The 22,443-nt window shown below is 43.1% G+C and overlaps 1 protein-coding gene across 4 annotated transcripts in view; it reads left to right on the top strand.

Moving 5' to 3' along the window:
- The first annotated feature begins 7,349 nt into the window (after positions 1-7,349).
- Positions 7,350-22,443, top strand: part of EFCAB6 (EF-hand calcium binding domain 6) — a 328,394-nt gene continuing 313,300 nt past the window's right edge. Inside the window, exons 1-2 of one of the 4 annotated variants that reach the window (XM_011934784.1) lie at positions 7,350-7,589; positions 10,741-10,877. The gene's annotated coding sequence lies outside the window, so the exon portion shown is untranslated. The remainder of the gene's footprint in view (positions 7,590-10,740; positions 10,878-22,443) is intronic. The other 3 variants (XM_011934785.1, XM_011934783.1, XM_011934786.1) reach the window with 3 other exon arrangements.

The following is a 22,443-nucleotide window of genomic DNA, read 5'->3' on the forward strand; positions in this document are numbered from 1 at the left end:
TAACTCCTGGCACACTTCTAAAGAAAAGAGATATGTGTTTCTGCATCCCGTCTCATGATGGGAGTGAGGATATGCCAGTCAGTCCTCCTGTGGGCTAAGGAACTGTCTGGCCTTCTCTTCATCTGCAGAGTCCGGGCGTGATAGAGATGCAGGATGGAGGCAGCCACCACCCATTGAAAACCAGCCTGTCTGCCGGATCTGGCGACCCCCCTAAGGTCTTTGGTAAAAACTGAGGCCTAGTCGTGTCCAGGATGGCAGTGAGCTGGGATTCATTCACAGTCCAAGGCATGTGGTGGACATGGATTGGCAGCACTTAGAGTTTTTACCAAAGACCTTAGGGGGGTCGCCAGATCCGGCAGACAGGCTGGTTTTCAATGGGTGGTGGCTGCCTCCATCCTGTGTCTCTATCACGCCCGGACTCTGCAGAGGAAGAGAAGGCCAGACTGTTCCTCAGCCCACAAAAGGCCTGACTGGCATATCCTCACTCCCATCATGAGACGGGATGCAGAAACACGTATCTTTTTTCCTTAGAAGTGTGCCAGGAGTTAGAGCCTTGAATTTGGAAAGAGTGATGATTCCCTCTAATGGTATATTGGTTTGCATTTGCTAACTGCTTTCAAGTTTTCTTTCCTGAGTAGATATTTCTAGCCCCAAGTGGGCCGTGAGCAGAGTCTGTGCCTCATTCATCCCTCTGTTCCCATACTGTGCATTCGTTCCTAACAGGTAATCCATAAATGCTTGTTACCTAACTAAAGGCAAATTAAATGCTAAACAGCACTAATGACAAGCTGTTGCAAGAGCCTGGCTCTCAGCAAAGAGAATTACTTCTGGTTGTCAGGGGCCTGCCTGTTGCCGAGGTATAGGGAACATGCAACTGTTCCTACCCAACTGCTTCTCTATTCCAGAGGTGGGGCATTCTTCTAAGATTGCTGCAATATAATGTTTGGGAGGCAGGTTTCATTAAAATTCTTTTTTGAGACAGAGTCCCACTCTGTCACCCAGGCTGGAGTGCAGTGGCGCAATCTCAGCTCTCTTTAACCTCCACCTCCTGAGTTCAAGCGATTTTCCTGCCTCAGCCTCCTGAGTAGCTGGGATTACAGGCACCCGCCACCAAGCCTGGCTAATTTTTGTATCTTTAGTCGAGACAGGGTTTCACCATGTTGACCAGGCTGATCTCGAACTCCTGACCTCAGGTGATCCACCCACCTTGGTCTCCAAAGTGCCGGGATTACAGGCGTGAGCCACCGTGCCCAGCCAGGGTTCATTAAAATTCTAAATACCAGTGTTCAACACCACGGAATCTTGTTCGGAGCAACATAAGTGGATTTTATTCTTGTTTCCATGAAAGGAAACAACCAGTAGCCATTAAAGGAAATTAAGAGCTTAATAGTGTATCAGTCCCTTAAAGGGGAATGAGAACATGCCTAGGTGCTTTGCTGAGCCTGTGGAGAGCCACTCTCCGTGGAGCATCCTCAAATAGATCCTCAAATGGCCCCCTGTTTACAAGTAATCATCAATTATTTGTAGTGACAATGTTTAACATGTGCAATTTAGTTTCTGGCTGATTGAACTAAAACGAGCAGCTGCGTCATCTGTCAAGGTAAATATTCGAGAGAGAAAGCAGCTATTTTAGTGAAGAAAAAATAACCACAGTAGCTTTTCCAAAGGAGCTACTTATACCTCATTTATTTTTATGTCATATATTTTTTTTCCTCAGGACAGCTGAGGAGAGTCTTGTCTCCATTTTATGAGGCTACCAAAAGGACAGCAGTCAGGGAGGCAGATTTTTGAGAGGGAGAGACTCCGTTTCCGTGTGGATGCGCTACGCATCCCTGCCACGCGCTTGCTCTTCCTCCCTTCTTTATTAATAGACATGGTGGAAAACAGTACTTAACTTCTTCGGGGCTAATCAGCCCCTGCTGTTTCTTTCTCCACATGAAGGCATAAGCTGCATTCATAACATCATCACTGATGCCTGTGAGATAATTAAAGGCTTGATCTTACGGCCCAGTCTCTTAGGTGTACAGAATTGTGGTGAAAACCAGCTCCAAGCCCCCAAAACCTGCAGGGTGGGCAGAGGGTGATTGCCACACAGCTCTCCACCATCCCAGAGTTTCTTCTTGAATACTGAGGGACTGAGCCATCTGTTGCAAATAAGTGTAAAGATATATTCTCCAACGATTCATGGTTTTCTTTTTCAAGATTCTCATCAAAGGTCTTGAGCAGCAGACTCATGCCATGGGTGTAAATAGTAGAGATGGTAACGGTTCCTTGGGAGGTGAGTTTACTGGCTTCAGTGATGCTGAATGGTATCTAGGAGAAGGTGGGAACCTCACCCCCCAAATCCAGGCTTGAGCCTGTTGGAAGTGGACCCACTGCAGGGCACCTAAGGGAACCATCAATGTCTTCTGGAAAGTTTTTTTTTTTTCCAGAAAAGAACAACAATCTCCTCCTACAAACTGTTCCTTGGGGCCACTGTCACATTATACAACTCTGGTCTATTCCATCAAAGATCAAACCTTATTGAATAGATTTTAGGGGTTCATCTAGATAATAAATGAGGGAAATTTCAGCTTCTGTAAAAATTAAATCTTCACATGGAGGTGAAACATTTCCTGGAACAAGGGAAACCCTCTGGATTGAACATGATCTTTAAGGAGAAAAAAAAGAATCACAAAACTTCATGACGGACTGATCTAATTAGTCATTTCAACACATGGAAAAATTGTCCTTGAGTTCAAGGAAATAAGCAAGGGTTTTGAGTTTCTGGGTTCTTGGCTACATTGATCCAGTTGTACACCACTTATGTGTGCATCACTTTTTTTTTTTTTTTTTTTGAGACAGAGTCTTGCTCCGTTGCCCAGGCTGGAGTGCAGTGGCACAATCTTGGCTCACTGTAACCTCTGCCTCCCTGGTTCAAGCAATTCTCCTGCCTCAGCCTCCCAAGTTACTGAGATTACAGGTACCCACTACCACACCTAATTTTTGTAGTTTTAGTAGAGATGGAATTTCACTATGTTGGCCAGGTTGGTCTTGAACTCCTGACCTCAGATGATCCTCCTGCCACAGCCTCCCTCCCAAAGTGCTGGGATTACAGGCATGAGCCACCGTGCCTGGCCTGCTTCACTGTTGAGAGCAGGCCAGTGCAAAACACATTAAGGTATTCCCTACTAGAATTCCATGTTTGCCCACGCAGTTAGACATTGGCCAGGGTTTATCACCTAAAATTATCCCTCAGGCTCTTTCGGATTGAAGATGCTTCCAGGACTGTGAGACAATATATTTCTGTTGTCCAAGCCACCCAGTCTGTGGAAATTTGTTACCACAGTCCCATCTAATACAACTCCCTTTCTCAGATTCACTTACTGTGCACGTTTTGCCCCAATTGCTTTATCATTTGCTATCTATCATACATAATTTTTTCAGAAGCATTTGAAAGTAAGTTACAGGCTGGGCACAGTGGCTTATGCCGGTAATCCCAGCACTTTGGGAGGCTAAGGTGGGCAGATCACTTGACATCAGGAGTTCAAGATCAGTCTGGCCAACATGGTGAAACCCTGACTACACTAAAAATACAAAAATTAGCTGGTTGTGGTGATGTGTGCCCATAATCCCACCTCCTCGGGAGGCTGAGGCAGCAGCATCGCTTGAACCCAGGAGGTGGAGGGTGCAGTGAGCTGAGATCGCATCACTACTCTCCAGCCTGGGCAACACGGCGAGACTCTGTCTCAAACAAACAAACAAAACAACACCAAAAACCATTAAAAAAAATGGAATTATCTTTTTTTTTTTTTTTTTTTTTTTGAGGCAGAGTCTTGCTCTGTCGCCCGGGCTGGAGTGCAGTGGCCGGATCTCACTGCAAGCTCCGCCTCCCGGGTTCCCGCCATTCTCCTGCCTCAGCCTCCCGAGTAGCTGGGACTACAGGCGCCCGTCACTTCGCCCGGCTAGTTTTTTGTATTTTTAGTAGAGACGGGGTTTCACCGTGTTAGCCAGGATGGTCTCGATCTCCTGACCTCATGATCCGCCCGTCTCGGCCTCCCAAAGTGCTGGGATTACAGGCTTGAGCCACCGCGCCCGGCCCTAAAAAAATGGAATTATCTTTATTTATTTTTTCTAATGTCTTCTTACGATAGGATTAGGTGATGCATTCCAGATGAGAACACTACAGAAGTTGCCCTTTTCAATGGAGGTTGTCCTTTACATTACATCTGAAGCCACACAATGTCCATGCTCCTTGTTGGCAGTGTTAATTTTTATTATGGTGTCCCAGCATTGTCCATTTTTCTTTTGTTTTATGACTGCTTTTTCCCTTGTAAGTAATAAGTGATCTGTGGGACTATCCTTTAAAACAATGCAAATATCCTACTCCACATCCAAACAACCCCGAGATGAAATACCCATGAATGATTCTTACCTGAATCAATCTTTACTCAGTGGTTGCAACATGATGGTTTTTCAGCTCTAGTCCTCCTGCGTGACCCTAGGCACATGCCCTCCCTTGTCCTGCATTTATTCTATCTGTCCATCCCTCCTTGGCCTGGACTCATGACTCCTATTGCTTTTACTGTCCTTCATTATTCTGGCCAGCAGGAGCCCCATTCAGGCTGGCTTCTGGGCTTTGTGACCACAGTGATCCTAGGGGGAGAAGGAGGTTATAGGACGGTCCCAGTGGCCTTGCAAGCTGTTTTAAAGATTTTTATTTTTAGCATAAGAAGGCTTTTAAGGCAAGGTAGTGGAGGGGAACTTGGAGAGAACTGAAGAGATTGCTATCATGTAGGTATTCTGGCATTAGAACCAACAGGACTTGTTGAAGCACTAGATGTCTGGGATGAGGTAGTGATCATTGAGGGATAACAACAAGCCTTCCTAGTTTGAGCACTGCCTTGAAATAGGTGAGTGAGGGCAGGTGCGGTAGCTCACGCCTGTAATCCCAGCACTTTGGGAGGCTGAGGTGGGTGGATCACGAGGTCAGGAGTTCAAGACCAGCCTGGCCAACATGGTGAAACCCTGTCTCTACTAAAAATACAAAAATTAGCTGGGCGTGGTGACTCATGTCTGTAATCCCAGCTACTCAGGAGGCTGAGGCACAGAATTGCTTAAACCCGGGAGGCAGAGGTTGCAGTGAGCCGAGATCGCACCATTGCATTCCAGCCTGGGCGACAGAACCAGACTCCGTCTCAAAAAAAGAAAAGAAATAGGTAAGTGAGGGAGGTGAGTGGATCAAGGGCAATGTGGATGGCTTAAGTCTGAGTGGTCTCCAGTACATTCCAGTAAAGGGGTCAAGGCTGGTGAGAAGTGTAACAGCAGGACCTACGACAGTGTCAGAGAGGCCCTAACATCCAAATGCCACACAGAGGAAGGAAGTCACCAGTGGGGCCCAAGAATTGAGTAGTTGGTGTGGCATTAGAGAAGCCTGAAGTATTTCAGTCAGAAAGGAGGGATCAACTGGGCTGAATGCTACTGAGAGGTCAAGTAATGTATGGCCAAGTATAGAAGAAATATTTGTGAGAATGCCAGTTACCAGGCAATGAGAGTTACGCTCCTGTGAAATTTGGTAACTGAAAGACAGCATGTATAGACAGCTCTATTGAGAAGCAGGTTGAAGAGGAGCAGAGAAATGAGGTGGAAACCAGAAGATCATCTATTTTTTTTTTAAGATGTGAGATACTAAAGCACGTTCCAAGAAGGAGGGAAAGAGAAAGAGAAAGAATGAGACTCTTGGCTATCAAGAGAGAGGGAATAACTGAAGCCTTTTTGATCTCAGGACCAAACTTTTTGGCCTCAGGATCCATTCACACTCTTAAAAAGTATTGAGGATCCCAAAAAACTTTTATTCATGTTTATATCTATCAATATTTACCATGTTAGAAAATACAATCAATAAAAAAATTGTTAACTCATTAAAAATAATAAACCCATTACATGTTACCGTTCTCTAATGAAAAACTATATTTTCCAAAAAAGTGAAAGGAGGGGCAGTTTTCTATTTTTGCAGATCTCTTTAACATCTGGCTTAGTACAAGACCGCTGGATCTCTTATATTCTTTTGCGTTCAATTTGTTGCAATATCACACACCATGTAGCTTCTGGAAAATCTCATATACTTATGAGAGAGTAACAATGAAGAAGCAAGTAAAGTCTTAGTGTTATGAAAGTATTTTTTGGCCCCACGGACAGTCTGAAAGGGTCTCAGGATCCCCAGACCACACTGCCTATAATAAAGAAGGCAAATGGGGAGGGATCCAGGACATAGTTAGAGGGACTGGCCTCTGGGAGAGACCCTCTTTTGGGGCAAGAGCAAAAAAGGGATGAATGCCAAAGTGATCGTGAAGGAGTGTATTCCATTCTTCCGCATTCCATTTTCTCAATGGGATAAGACCCGTGATCACTGAGTGAGGTGAGGACATAGTGGGTGCGGGAGGTCTGAGACAAGCCATGGGAAAGAATTCTCCTGGTGAACAGGAAAACTAGCTGGCCAGTGAAGTATAGTCAGACTACCCAGCAGGGACCGCATAGTATCCTTCTTTGCAGCACACATCAGGGCACCCACGTCTGTCTGGCTGCTTCTCTCCCACAGTGAACAGTGCGGCAGGGTGCCTAAGAGCAAGCTCCCTGGGTTCTTACTCTGCTCCTACCCTTGACTGGCAGTGTATCTTTGAACAAAATGCCCTGTGTGCCTCAGTTTCCTATCTGTAAAATGGGAATAACCACAGCACCTACCTCACTGGGCTGTTGTGAAGACAAATGAAGATGACTATTACATGTAAAGTACATACCGAGGATGGGTGAGTGCTTGGCAAGGGAAGTGCTCCACAGGGTCAGCGACAACAATTACTATCACTCACACGATTTATGGCGCCTCCACTCGGCCCTGTGTCTTAGTAGTAATTCACTCAGCGAATATCAATGGAATGGATGCCTACTGTGGGTATGGGCGGAGGCTGAGGCTACAGCCTGAGCAAAGCAGGCGAGCCCCCGTCCTCCGGGGCTGTCTCCTCGAGCACACAAAGGGACCCAGTGGGACCCGCTACCTGGTGGCACAATGCGAGTCCCCATCAATGCTCACCCTAACGAAGGCGCAGGATGCGATAGGAGCTTTGCCGACTTTACTCCAGCCAATCCTGACCACAGGCCCCAAGTGGGCACGCTTAGCCTTTTACAGATGGAGAGTCTGCTTCTCAGAGCAGGGGGCTGACTTCCCCCGGCCACACGGCCCTATGCAGGTCGGTGGGACCGGGCCGACCGCCCAGCTCGCGCTAAAGCCCACGTAACAGAAACCCGCTCCCGTGACGCCAGTCGCCAGGGTTCCCGCTCCTCAGAGAACTGGACTTCCGGCGGAAATTTCTTCCGGGAGTGCAGTCGCGAAACCAACTTGGCCCCGCCCCTTCTCGTTTATCTCCAATTGACCAATGATAGCTCCGCTTCTTGCCAGGCGTGTATGCTTATTCTCCAATCAGCGACTGCCGTCATCTCTCGGGCAACAGCGTCCTAGAGACGCCGAACGGGCGGCCCCTCTCAGACCCCGCGGCTTGGGGTCGGCGCACGCGGGTGCCGGCCCAGCTAGGCGGAGAATCGAGGAGGGGGCCCCGGTAAGGCTGCATTCGGGGTGGCCACGCGCGTGCGACAGGCCGAGGAGGGGCTGGGCGGGCGGGCAGCTCGGTTGGTCTCACTGCCCTGAGAAGGCCGGCGCTGCTGCCCACTCCCAGGGATGAAGGGGTGGTGATTTGTTTATTCACCCAGCAGGTGTTCAGGGCGCGTCTGCTTGTGCCAGGCACGTTGTAGGCCCTGGGGTCCTGTGGGAAATAGTAGGGCCCCTGTTCCCGGAGCTTACCTGATATGTGGAGAAGAACGATAAACAACGCTGACGGTGGTGACGTCTTCCTCCCTGCATCTCTGTGAGAATCAGCTGGGAAATGTGTGTGGAAATGTCCTAAATCTCTCCAGTTTACAACATGTCTCATGCTCCTGATTTCATTTGTGCCACAGCACTCTTGTGAATATCATGATTGACTCCCTCCTGTAGACAGACGAGGAGTTGAAACCTATGGGGTGAAGGGACTTTTCCAAAGTCACACAACTATCATAAGAAGTTTCTGAGCCAGAATTCAAACTCATTTCTGTCTCACGGCAAAACCTCTGCTCTTTTACACTCTTCTCCCTTAGCCTACACATAACTACCCTGCCTCCCTCAGAAATTTTGTTTGGAAACACTTTGTGAGTTACACATCTGTATAGGGCTTACTTGAAGGTTGTCCAAATTACCCCTCTCTCTGTTCCCTTTCTTTCTCTCCAAATCTTTGCCTTTCAGGATGTCTTGCCCCTGTTAAGGGGACTCTTTCTTTTCTTTTCTCTTTTCTTTTCTTTTTTCTTCTTCTCTCTCTTTCTTTCCCTTCCTTCCTTCCTTCCTTCCTTCCTTCCTTCCTTCCTTCCTTCCTTCCTTCCTTCCTTCTTCCTTCCTTCCTCCCTCCCTCCCACCCCCCCCTCTCCTCCCCTCTCCTCTACTCTCCTCTTTCTTTCCTTCCTCCTCTCCCCTCTCCTTCCCCTCCCCTCCCCTTCCCCTCTGCTCCCCTCCCCTCCTCTCTCCTCTCCTTTTCTTTCCAGATGGAATCTTGCTCTGTCACCCAGGCTGGAGTGCAGTGACACAATCCCATCTCACTGCAACCTCCGCCTCCTGGGTTCAAGCGATTCTCGTGCCTTGGCCTCCCAAATAGTTGGGATTTACAGGCGCCTGCCACCACGCCCAGCTAATTTTTGTATTTTTAGTAGAGATGGGGTTTCACCATGTTGGCCAGGTTGGTTTCAAACTCCTGACCTCAAGTGATCTGCCCGCCTTGGCCTAATTTAATACGTGCTCCTAAATGGGTGGACTTAACAGAAATGCTGTAAATAAATTCTACTTTCATACACTACAGTTCATGTCTTTTATCCATTGCCTTCAATTCAGCGAATGTTTACTTGGCTAAGTTCTGGGGATATGAAAGTGAGTCAGAAATGCCCTCTTTGAATTTATGCGAAGATATTTGCCTCCTACCCAGTCTTATTGAAAGATCCTCTGAGGATGAGGATTTTATTTTAGTTATCTGTGCTTTCCCTTTTTCCTCTATGCTCATTTTAATGCTTGGTTCATGATAGGTGATCATAGATATTTATCAAGAAGTGCTTACCTGAGACTGTAAATTGCATTCTCCAGGGAAAAACTGCCCTGTTCCAGCTCTCCACTTCTTCCCCTTATACAGATATCTCTATAGCACCCATGCTGTGATCCCTGCAGCTGATTGGCACCTGGAGACAGAACCAGCTCCATGAGGATGTTTAGTAGCCTGGTGCCTGACCAGATCAGGAATCTGGTGGGAGGCTGCTGGCTGTTAACAAGGCAGTTGTTAAGAACTGCAACAGGTTTGAGAAAGCTGAATAGAGATAACATGAGTATGATACCCCTTCAGTACTAAAAGCTTCATTTTCTACTTTTGGTTTTGATCTTTCACTGCTTATTTTGTTTACTTTGTTTCAGATACCATTTGTTACTTTTTCTTTCCATCTATTTGTCCACAGTTTTACTACTTCTATTTCTACTACAACAACAACTACTACTACTACTGGCTAATACTAATTGAACACTTACTATGTGCTAAGCACAGTTTGGTGCCTCATACTTTTTAAATTTAGTCTTCACAAGTTGGCTATGAAAAAGTACAAGTTGGATGCGGTGGCTTATGCCTGTAATCCTACCACTTTGGGAGGCTGAGGCAAGAGGATTGCTTGAGGCCAGGAGTTTGAGACCAGCCCAGGCAACAAATTGAGACCCCCATCTCTATGGTGGCATTTGCCTGTACTTCCAGCTACTTGGTAGCCGAAGGTGGGAGGATCACTTGAGCCCAAGAGTTTTAGGTTGCAGTGAGCCATGATCATGCCACTGCACTCCAGCCTGGGCGACAGAGTGAGACCCTGTCTCAAAAAACAAAACAGGCTGGGCGCGGTGGCTCCCACCTGTAATCCCAGCACTTGGGGAGGCTGAGGTGGGTGGATCACCTGAGGTCAGGATTTCAAGACCAGCCTGGCCAACACGGTGAAACCCCATCTCTACTAATACAAAAAACTAGCCAGGCATGGTGGCAGGCACCTGTAATCCCAGATACTCCAGAAGATGAGGCAGGAAAATCGCTTGAACCTGGGAGGCAGAGGTTGCAGTGAGCCGAGATTGCGCCATTGCACTCCAGCCTGGGCAACAAGAGTAAAACTCCATCTCAAAACAGACAAACCAAAACCAAACCAAACCAAACAAAACAAAAGGCAAGAGGAACAGAGAGGTGTTAAGGGACTTAACAAAGCTGATAAATGGTAGTGAGTATGGCTGCAACTCCAGGACTGCCTGATAATCACTTGTGTTCTTGATGAGTACGCTATCACTCTCAAATATTTATATACTCTACAAGTCCTGCCAAGGCTCTGAGATGACTTGTAAGAATAACTACAATGCAGTAAAATAGAAACATGTAAATCAGGATCATTAAAAATATAGACAGAATAGGAAGGTATCAGAAAGAAGGAATACTCAGATCATCTATAATGGTTAATAAAGTTGGGCTGGAGATTTAGCTGGGAGCTTCTTGTCAACTCATGGAAAAATAAAAGTAAAAAAATAGAAGGTAATAAAATTTATTTTTTTTTCCAGGCAAATAAGGCCTTTTGATTCATCTGGACAAATAGGTCTAACCTATTTCTAAAATAAATTTCTCACAGGGTTCATCACAGAGGATTGGAAGGGCCTAGATTACTGCTCAATGACAAAAGTGTGGGCTTAATGTCCTCACTCTTCAGGGAGAGAATGTGGACTCTAGCATTGGAATTGAATATTTGAAATTGAAGATTTCTGAATAGTAAGTTTTTAATAACACCTTCTGAATGTAGTTTTTCCCCTGGGACATTGTAAATGGTGTTATCCTGCATCCTGGGTTGGTTTCGGTCATTTGTTTGCTCATTTACTTAGCAGTTATTCACTGAGTGCCTGCCATATGCCATCCCCTGCCTAAGCACTGGGTATCCCCAGGCAGCGGTCATCTCACTGCTTTGGCACTCCTGGTGTTTCCATCCTGCCAATTCTTCCTGCTGGGTTTTTTCTGGACTCACTTTTTGTTTTTTCTCTGTTATTTTATTCTGATATTCTGAGGTGACACCTATAACCGTATGCCTTTTTTTTTTTTTTTTTGCCCAATGCTCTGATTTATCTTTCTGTATATCCTCGGGACCTAAAAATAACAGCTACCAAATAGTTAAAGCTTCCTGTGTGCCAAGCACTTCACGAATATCACCTGTGATCCATCCACAGCCTTTAGAGCAGTGGCATTTACCATTTTGGGGTCACTTGCCTTTTGAGAAGTGCTCTAGAAAAATCATCTGACACACAGTTTTGCATCTCAGTGAGTCTGTAGGGCTACAAAAACACACACATGGACCATGATTCCATGTTAAGAATACTTGCTTAAAGGAGAGGTATTCCAGCTGTCCCTCAGTATCTGTGGGAGATTCATTTCAGCACCCACTCGAAGATACCTAGATTCATGGATGTTCAAGTCCCTTATATAAAATGGTGTAGTATTTGCATATAACCTACACAATCCTCCCATATGCTTTAAATTATCTTTAGATTACTTACAATACCTAATACAATGTAAATGGAAATCGTTATACCATATCATTGAGACAAGGGAAAAACTCCATACATGTTCAATACAGACACCAACATCCATATTTTTCCTGAATGTTTTCCATCCACGGTTGAATCCGTGGATGTGGAATCCATGGATATGGAAGGCAACTGTATCTCCCTTTTTCAAATGAGGAAACTGAGTTAGGAGAAGGTTAATTAACTTGCAAGTTCTTGTGGTAGATAGTGGAGCCAGTTTGACCCTATGCCTGCTTGATGCCAAAGCTTTTGATTTTTCCAGTGTCCAAGAATGTAGATGCTCAGTAAATGGCCGATGTATATATGGAAGTGTGCGGAAGGCTATAAAGGGAACTTGATAGTTGATGTGTCCCAAAATATAACAGAACATCCACTTGATATCAGTATAGACAAGAAGATTTTTCTCAAGTGTTTGGATTTAACTGCCAAAACCTTTTGTGTTGCTTACAATTTTTTTCCAATTTAGTCGAGTGATAATTTCCACACCCCTCTCCATGATATAGTTCCAGCAATTTTTGCTTCTGGTGCCATTTCTGTTTGGCTGTGCACACTTTTTGTCTTGTGTTGAATTATATTTTCTCTGGATGCCAAGGCAGATGGATGGCACTTTTGTTATGATTCTGATATAAATAGCATGTGTTTAAAACTGGACATCAATACTTCTCTGGCAAATAAACAAATATATCAGTGAGATAGCCTTCTAATTGTGTTTTTCCCCCTGGTTAAGAAGTGTATTTGATGGTCTGTGACTTGATGCTTATTTTAGGGGTATACCTCACCAAGTTCTGAAGTAATCACATTCATGAATGTCTCAAAATCCTCTTTATTTTGAAAACCTCAGCTGAGGATGGTGTAAAGTCGGGGGTGAGCTACAGAACTCCTCACAGTGCTTTGGTCTTACTCAGAACCTTGTTTAGCTTTCAAAATCAAGGGTAAAATTAGCCTAAGCTTCTATCCCTTGCAGTCGTAGTATCGATAACTATGGTCCATCAAGAGCAAAGATTAATGGGGTGCTTATTGCATGCTATGCCATGCTGAGTGTAAAAAGGTAAGTGGAGTCCACTGGAGGGACTTGTTGTCTAGCAGGGGCCAACAGAAAGGTCTGGAAGCAGAGAATCAAAGTGAAAATTGAGGTAGAACTAAAGGAATAGATGGGAAAATATTAGAACTTTTACTTCATGTTTTACCCACCACATCTGCAGCCCTACAGCAAAGTGATGTAAGTATGAGTGGCTTTTATCTTTTGGTTCTTTTCTTTATTAAATGAAACAGTTAGCAAAGCATACCTATAAGACTTAAGTTCTTTGTAAAAGCATGATTAATTTTGGACAATAGGAAGGCCTCCTGAAGGAAGGGGATATATCCTCAGTCTTGAAAGAGTAATTGAAGTGTACCAGGTGCAAAAGAATGAAGGAAATTCTAGCACAGGCACGAACCAAAACTCAGAAGTGAGGAACTACGTGGTGTATTGGGAGCACTGGGTGAGAACGTAGCATGCCTGGAGGTAATGGCGTCTGGAAGGGTCGCCTGAAGCCAGGTGGTTAATTATGTGAATGACCTTCTACCCCACAATTAAGAGTTTGAATTTCAGGCCTGGTGCGGTGGCTCATACCTGTAATCCCAACACTTCAGGAGGCTGAGGTGGGAGGATCACTTGAGCCTGGAAGTTTGAGACCAGCCTGGGTAACATGGGGAAACCCTGCCTCCACAAAAATTAGCCAGATGTGGTGGCACCCACCTGTAGTCCCAGTTATTCAGGAAGCTGAGGCTAAGGTGCAAGGATCACTTGAGCCCTGAAGGTGAGGTTGCAGTGAGCTGAGATTGCACCATTGCATTCCAGCCTAAGACCTCCTCTCAAAAAAAAAAAAAAAAAAAAATTAAATTTCGGTCTCTATGCCCTGGAGAAGCATTACTTCTTTTCTTTTTTTCTCTTCTCTTCTCTTCTTCTCTTCTTTTCTCTTTTCTTTTGAGATAGTCTCACTTGGTCACCCAGGCTGGAGTGCAGCGGTGTGATCTTGGCTCACTGCAACCTTCGCCTCCCAGGTTCAAGTGATTCTTATACCTCAGCCTCCCGAGTAGCTGGGATTACAGGCACCCACCACCACGCCCAGCTAAATTTTTGTATTTTTAGTAAAGTCAAGATTTTGCCATGTTGGCCACGCTAGTCTCGAACTCCTGGCCTCAAGTGATCTGCCCACCTTGGCCTCCCAAAGTGTTGGGATTACAGGCATGAGCCACCGCTCCCAGCCCTATTTTTTCTTTCTTAAAAAAATTTTTATTTATTTTTATTGATGCATAATCCATGTACATAGTTCAGGGTACATGGGATAATTTAATACATTCATATAATTTGTAAAGATCAAATCAGTATACTTGGGATATCCAGCACCTTAAATATTTGTCTTTATGTTAGAACCATTCAAATTCTTCTCTTCTAGCTATTTTGAAATGTACAATAGGTTATTGTAATCTATAGTCACCTTACTGATCTATCTAATACTAGGTGTTATTTCTTCTATCAGACCATATATTTGTACCCATTAATCAACCTCTCTTCAACCTCTCTTCCCCTCTACCTTTCCTGGCCTGTGCTAATCACCAATTTACTCTATCTTGGTGAGATCCAATTTTTCAGCTCTTCCATACGAGTGAGAACATGCAACATTCTTCTTTTCTGTGCTTGGCTTATCTCAGTTTTTAATCAGAATGTCACATAATGACCTCCAGTTTTATCCATGTTGCTACAAATGGCAGAATTTTATTCTTTTTTATGACTGGATAATATTCCACTGGGTATATGTACCACGTTTTCTTCCTCCATTCATCCAGTGATGGTCACTTAGGTTGATTCTATTTTGGCTATTGTGAATTGCACTGCAATGAACATGGACAGATGTCTTTTTGATATATTGATTTCCTGTTTTGGAGACACACACCCAGTAGTGGAATTGCTGGATCATTTGGTGGTTCTATTTTCAGTTTTTTGAGGAAAGTCTGTACTATTCTCCATAGTGGCTGTGCTCATTTACATTCCCACCAGCAGTGTACAAGGGTTCCCCTTTCTCTGCATCCTTGCCAGCATCTGTTACTGCCTGTCCTTTGGATAAAATCCATTTTATCCAAAATGGGGTGAGATGATATCTCATTGTGCTTTTGATTTGCATTTCTCTGATGATTAGTAATGTTAAGCATTTTTTCGTATACCTGTTGGCCGTTTGGATGTCTGCTTTTGAGAAATGCCTATTCAGATCTTTTGCCCACATATAAATCAGATTGTTTACTTGCTGTGAGCTGTTTGAACTCCTTATATATGTATTCTAGTTGTTAATCCTTTGTCAGATGAGTAGTTTGCAAATATTTTCTCCCATTTTGTGAGTTGTCTTTTCACTTTACTGCTTGTTTCCTTTGCTGTGCAGAAGATTTTAGCTTAATGTAATCCCATTTGTCTACTTTGGCTTTGGTTGCCTGTGGTTTTGAAGTCTTACACAAAATATCTTTGCTTACACCAATGTCATGAGGCAATTCCCCAATGCTTTCTTCTGGTAGTTTCAGGGTTTTGAGTCTTAGATTTAAGTCTTTCATCCATTTTGATTTTATTTTTGTGTATGGTGAGAAACAGGGCTCTAGTGTCATTCTTCTACATATAGTTATCCAGTTTTCCCAGCACTATTCATTGAAGAGACTGTCTTTCCCCATTGTGTGTTCTTGGCATCTTTGTCAAAGATGAGTTGGCTGTAAACGTGTGGATTTGTATCTGGGTTTTCTGTTCTGTTCCATTGTTCTCTGTGTCTGTTTTTATGCCAGTGACATGCTGATTTGATAGCAATAGCTCTGTAGTAAAATTTGAAGTCACGTAGTGTGATGCCTTCCACCTTGTTCTTTTTGCTCAGGATTGGTTTCTCTACTAGGGATCTTTTGTGGTTCCATGTAAATTTTAGGATTTTTTTTTCTATTTCTATGAAGAATGCCATTGGTATTTTGGTAGGGATTGCATTGAATCTGTAAATTGCCTTGGGTAGTATTGCCATTTTAACAACGTTAATTCTTTCAATCCATGAACATGAAATACCTTTCCATTTGTTGGTGTCCTCCTCAATTTCTTTCATCAGTGTTTTATAGTTTTCCTTGTATCAATTTTTCACTTCGTTGGTTAAATTGATTCTTAGGTATTTTATATTCTCTGGAGCTATTGTAAATAGGTTTACTTCCTTGCTTTCTTTTTTAGTTTGTTTGCTGTGGGTGTGTATAAATGCCACCAATTTTTGTATGTTGACTTTGCATCTTGCAACTTTATTGAATTTATCAGTTCTAACAGGTCTTTGGTGGAGAGTTTGGTTTTTCTTCTAAATATAAGATCACATCATCTGTGAACAAGGCCAATTTGACTTCTTCCTTTCCAACTTGGGTCTTCTTTTTTTTTTCTTAGTCTAGCTAAAGGTTTGTAGACTTTATCTTTTCAAAAAACCAACTCGTTTCATTGATTTTCTGTATTTTTTTCTTGTCTCAATTGTGTTTATTTATCCTCTGATTTTTTTTTTTTTTTCTGAGACAGGGCTCTGTTGTCCAGGCTGAAGTGCAGTAGCAGGATCATAGCTCACTGCAGCCTCAAACAGCTGAGCTCAAGCAGTCCTGCCTCAGCTTCCTGAGTAGCTAGGACTATAGGTGCTTGCCACCACCATTCCCAGCTAATTTTTTAAAAAAAGTTTTTGTAGAGGTGGTGTCTTGCTATATTGCCCAGGCTGGTCTTGAACTCCTGGCCTGAAGCAGTCCTCCACTTCATCCTCCCAAAGTGCTGGGAGTGCAGGTGTGAGCCACCGTATCCAGCCTCTGATCTTTATAATATCTTTCTTTGTACTACTTTTGGGTTTGGTTTGTTCTTGCTTTTCTAGTTCCTTGAAGTGCATCATTAGGTTGTTTCTTTGAAGTCTATTTTTTTTGACATAGGCATTTATTATTATAAACTTCCTTCTTAGTACTGCTTTTGCTGTAGCACATAGACTTTGGTGTGTTGGATTTTCGTTTCATTTATTTCAAGAAATTTTAAAATGTCCTTCTTAATTTCTTCATTGATTCATTGGTCATTCAGGAGTATGTTGTTTAATTTCCATGTATTTGTGAGTTTCTGAGGTTCCTTTTGTTATTGATTTATAGTTTTATTCCATTGTGATCAGAAAAGATATTTGATATGATTTCTACTTTTTTGAATTTGTTGAGACTTGTTTTGTGGCCTAAGTTGTAGTCTATTCTGGAGAATATTCCATGGGCTAATGAAAAGAATATGTATTCTAGCTGGGTACAGTGGTGTGTGTCTATAATCCTAAATACTTGGGAGTCTGAGGGGAGGATCACTTGAGCCCAGGAGTTTTGAGTCCAGTCTGGGCAATATAGCAAGACCCCATCTCTAAAGAAAGAAAAAGAAAATGAAATTTGTATTCTGAAGCAGTGAGTGAAATGTTCTGTAAATATCAGTTAGCCTTATTAGGTCTAGTCTGTAGTTTAATGGCAGTATTTCTTTGTTGACTTTCTATGTGGATGATCTATTTATAATTGAGAGTGAAGTGTTTTGAAGTACCCTAATATTATTGTATTGCAATCTGTCTCTCCTTTTAGATCTAGTAATATTTAACTTTAGGTCCTTGTGAGCTCTGGCATGGCTTGCATATATATTCATAATTGTTATATCTTCTTGCTGAATTGATCCCTTTATATAGTGATCTTCTTTTTGTTTTTTGATAGGTTTTGATTTTACCCAGCTTTATTAAAGATACTTTAAATAACCAATCATGGTATTTAAGCAGGACATGGGCAGACAATCGTTAACAGTATTTAACAACTTTCAAACTCCCTTCTTCAATGGACTACCAAAAATCAGAAAGCCATTATCAAACCCTATGAAGTCTTCATTTGATGCTCTGTACAGGGAAAGTTTAGAGTGAGGGTTGAAGAACTTTTCATGAGCCAACCATGACTTTCAGGAAGTGAAATGAAAATGGGAGAATTTATCTGAAGATCCACAACCTAGAAAGAGAACCGCTGCTCTTTTGAGGGGCACCATCTCAGTGGCCTCAATGGAAAGTCCAGATTGCCTGACACACTGATAACCAATTATTGAGGGTCAGGTCCCAACAGGTATCTCGGTTTAAGGGAGTTAAGTCTGTGCTAAAGGTGGAAAGAGAAAAGAGGAGGACATAAAAATTAATTTGTTTTCCCCTCCTTAAGGCTTTCGTGCTAAAGGGGCTATGTGTGTCAAAGCCAGGAAATCCCTCCTTGTGGGAGCCAAGAGGAAGTCTCTCAAAACTAGAAGCGAAAGGTGTTTTTTCCGCATCAGTCTAGTTTTGAAGACATTCTATTAGTGACATATGCTCCTTCCCCAAAAGGCAACAATGAAGTGTTCTGGTGCTAACAATATAGCTTCTCCGTTTTTATAAAACTTGATTAAAATAGTATTTCAAACTGTACAGTCATCAGAGGTACACAGTTATTAAAAATATATACACTTCACTTGGCATCTCCAACACCTTCAGCTTTCTGTGCCTGGTCTGTTTTGGCATCTCCATGTTGTGCAAGGTTATTCTCCTTGCCAATATCAGCTTTACCCTTTTTCCCTTTTTCCCTTTGGGTACCTTCTCTGTCTTCTTTGTAGGGGCCCTTTTAGGCTTGCGCTCTGGCTTTGGAGGAGCAGGTTTAGCAGACAAGCTTGCAGATCTCTGTGATTTGTCCTTCATCTTGGTTTTATCTTTTTTTTTGTTTGTTTGTTTTGAGACAGAGTCTTGCTCTGTTGCCCAGGCTGGAGTGCTGTGGTGTGATCTTGGCTCACTGCAACCTCTGCCTCCTGGGTTCAAGTGATTCTCCTGCTTCAGCCTCACCAAGTAGCTAGGATTATGGGCGCTCCCCACTATGCTCAGCTAATTTTTTGTATTTTTAGTAGAGATAGGGTTTTGCCATGTTGGCCAGGCTGGTCTCAAACTCCTGACCTCAGGTGATCCACTCGCCTCGGCCTCCAAAGTGCTGGGATTACAGGTGTGAGCCACCCAGCTGGTTTTATCTTCTTTCATGTCCTATTCAACCTTTCTCTTGGGCATGGTGATGATGGCAGTGGGATGTCAGTGCTGGGTGCAGGATGTAGCACCACACGGCCTCTTGTCAGTTCAGGGGATATCTCACCTCTTCTTCACACTACTTGATAATCTTTGATTTGTGGTCTATTTTATCTGATACAAGTAAAGCTATTCCTGCTCGTATTTTGGTTTTCATTTGCATGGAATATCCTTTCCATTCCTTCACTTTCAGTCTGTGTGTGTTTTTATAGGTGAAGTGGGTTTCTTGTAGGCAGCATATTGTTGGGTGTTGTTTCTTAATCTATTCAGCCACTCTATGCCTTTTAATTGGAGAACTGAGTCAATTAACATTGAGTGTTATTATTGATGAGTAAGAACTTGCTGTTGCTATTTTGTTGCTTTTTTCTGTTTGTTTTATAAGTCTTCCCTTCCTTCCTTTCTTACTGTCTTCCCTTGTGGTTAAGTGATTTTCTCTGGTAGTATGTTTTAATTCATTGCTTTTTAGGTTTCTGCGTTATAGTTACCATGAGGCTTACAGAAACATCTTATAGATATAAGAAATTATTTTAAAAAGATGACAGCTCATCTTAGGTTACAAAAAAGAATATAAACAAACAAAAAATGAAAAAAAACTCTACACTAATTCTATCTGCCCCACATTTTGACTTTTAGTTGTCTCAATTTACATATTTTTATATTACCCATCTCAACAGGTTGCAGTAGCTATTACTGTTTTTTTTTTTTTGAGATGGAGTCTTGCTCTGTCGCCCAGGCTGGAGTACAGTGGCGCGATCTCGGCTCACTGCAAGCTTTGCCTCCCAGGTTCATGCCATTCTCCAGCCTCAACCTACTGAGTAGCTGAGACTACAGGCACCCGCCGCCACGCCCTGCTAAGTTTTTGTATTTTTTAGTAGAGACGGGGTTTCACTGTGTTAGCCAGGATGGTATGGATCTCCTGACCTCATGATTCGCCTGCCTTTGCCTCCCAAAGTGCTGGGATTACAGGCGTGAGCCGCCCCACCCGGCCTCTATTACTATTTTTAAGAAATTTCTCTTTTGGGCTTCATGCTAGAGTTATGAGTAGATTGCACACCACAATTCCAGTATTAGAGTATCCCAAGTTTGTCTGTGTGCTTAATTTTACCAGCATGTTTTACATCTTTAGTTTTGTTTTTTCTGAATGTTAGTGTTTTCTTTCTTTCAGATTGAATTCCTTTGGCATTTTTTGTAAGACAGGTCTGATGGTGGTGAATTCTCTCAACTTTTGTTTGTCTGGGAAATCCTTTATCTCTCCTCCATAGTTGAAGGATAACTTTACTGGATATAACATTCTTGGATGACAGTTTTTTTCTTTTCTTTTAGAACTTTGAAAATTTGTTCCCTTCCCTCCTGGCTGTATGATTTCTGTTAAGAAGTCTGTTGCAAGATGAATGGGAGCTCCTTTATATGTTACTTGCTTTTTTCCCTCTTGCTGTTTTTATGATTCTCTCTTGTTCTTGACTTGACAGTTTATTATTTGCCTTGGAATAGTCTTATTTGGGTCAAATCTGTTTGTTGTTTTCTGACCTTCCTGTACCTGGATATTTATATCTTTCTCAAGTTTTGGAAGGTTTTCTGTTATAATTTCTTTGAATAAGCTTTGTACCCCTTGCTCTTGCTCAATTCCCTTGAATACCAATAATTTTTTGAAATTTCATCTTTTGAGGAAAGTTTCTATATCTTATAGGTGATCTTCATTGCTTCTTGTTCTTTTTTCATTTTTCTCCTCTGAGTGTATTTTCAAATAGCCTGTCTTCAAGCTAACTGATTCTTTCCTCTTCTTGATCCATTCTGCTGTCAGTCCTTTAATGAATTTTTCAGTTCAGCAAATGTATTTCTCAGTTCCAAGTTTTCCACTTGATTTTTTAAAAAATTATTTCAATCTCTGCTAAATTTCTCTGATAAAGTTCTGAACTGATTTTCTGTGTTATCTTGGAAATCACAGAGTTTCTTTAAAATTGCTCTTTTGAATTCTTGGACAGACAGCTCAAATACCACTGTTTCATTAGGACCAGTTACCGGTTCCTTGCTTTGATTGCTTGGAGAAATCATGATTCCCTGTTTGCTGCTGTTTTTTGTGGATGTACATCTGTGTTTTTGCATTGAAGGATAGTTATGTATTCCAGTCTTCTCTGGATTTTTTTGTTTTGTTTTGTTTTCATTGGATATATTTTCTTAGAGGTTCTTTACTGCTAGCTTGCTGTCTCCTTTTCTTTTTTTTTTTTGAGACGGAGTCTCACTCTGTCGCCCAGGCTGGAGTGCAGTGGCCGGATCTCAGCTCACTGCAAGCTCCGCCTCCCGGGTTCACGCCATTCTCCTGCCTCAGCCTCCTGAGTAGCTGGGACTACAAGCGCCCGCCACCTCGCCCGGCTAGTTTTTTTTTTTTGTATTTTTTTAGTAGAGACGGGGTTTCACCGTGTTAGCCAGGAAGATCTCGATCTCCTGACCTCGTGATCCGCCCATCTCGGCCTCCCAAAGTGCTGGGATTACAGGCTTGAGCCACCGCGCCCGGCCCGCTGTCTCCTTTTCTGCTGTAGTTGTTGGTACCTTGAGCTCAGGTTCACCTTGTCTCTAGTAACTACTTGGGATGCTGCCCTTCCTGAATTGGGGGGGAGTGTCCTAAAGGGCATGTCCCAGTGGTGTGGGAAGACTGGCTAGGGTTTGTGTCCAGGGGACCAGCATGTGCCTGCTGAAAAGCCACTCTGATTTGGTGTCTCCTTTTGTTGAGTTATAGAGCAGAGTTTCAAGAGGTGGAGATGGTAGTCCCACCTCCCGCTCTTTACCTCTTTACCTCTTTCTGTCCTCCGGGATGTTTCTCCCTTCAGGCACTTGTGATGGATTAAGGCAGGGACAGGTCTCCTGCCAGGGAACCCAGAATGGTGGAAAAGCTGGTTGTCCACCTCAGCCTCACTTTTCTCAGTGTAGAAACAGTGAATTGGGGGAAAATTTCTTTGCAGGCTTGGTGCCAGGCAGAATGGGGGGAGGGGTGTTGTGGATGTGGAAGCTGAATTCTCTTACTGTCCCCTCAGAGCTGTGCCCCCAAGATCTGTTTCATCTTCATATGAGAATTCTGGAATATTCCTGGTGATAATGTTGGCACTGTATGTTTACTTTTGGTTTTCAGGTGGGAGTGAAGCCAGCTTGCTTCTATGCTGCCATTTTGGAACCGGATTATTGCATGTTTTTAAAAAAACTTTATTTTGAAATAATTTTAGATTCACATAAAAGTTATAAAATTAGTACTGTGTTCCTGCGTACTTCCAGCATCTCCCAGTGATAATATCTTACAGAATAACTGTAGTATAATTACTGAAACTGGGAAATTGACATTGGTTCAACATCAATTTAACTAAAGTCAATACTAACTAAAGACTTTACTCACATTTTGCTAGTTTTTACCAGTGTGCCTATCTTTTTCCTTGGTGACTAGTCCTATGAAATTTTAACACATGTATAATTTGATGTTGTACGTGTGTGTGTGTGTGTGTGTGTGTGTAGACAGGTTCTCATTCTGTTACCCAGGCTGGAGTGCAGCAGTGTGATCGTAGCTCACTGCAACCTGGAACTACTGGACTCAAGTGATCCTCCCATCTCAGCCTCCTGAGCAGCCGGGACTGTAGGCACACCACCGTACCTGGGTAATTAATTTTTTTTTTTTTTTTT

Source organism: Colobus angolensis, unplaced genomic scaffold (genome assembly GCF_000951035.1).
Source record: "Colobus angolensis palliatus isolate OR3802 unplaced genomic scaffold, Cang.pa_1.0 Scaffold138, whole genome shotgun sequence".
Lineage (NCBI taxonomy): Eukaryota > Metazoa > Chordata > Mammalia > Primates > Cercopithecidae > Colobus > Colobus angolensis.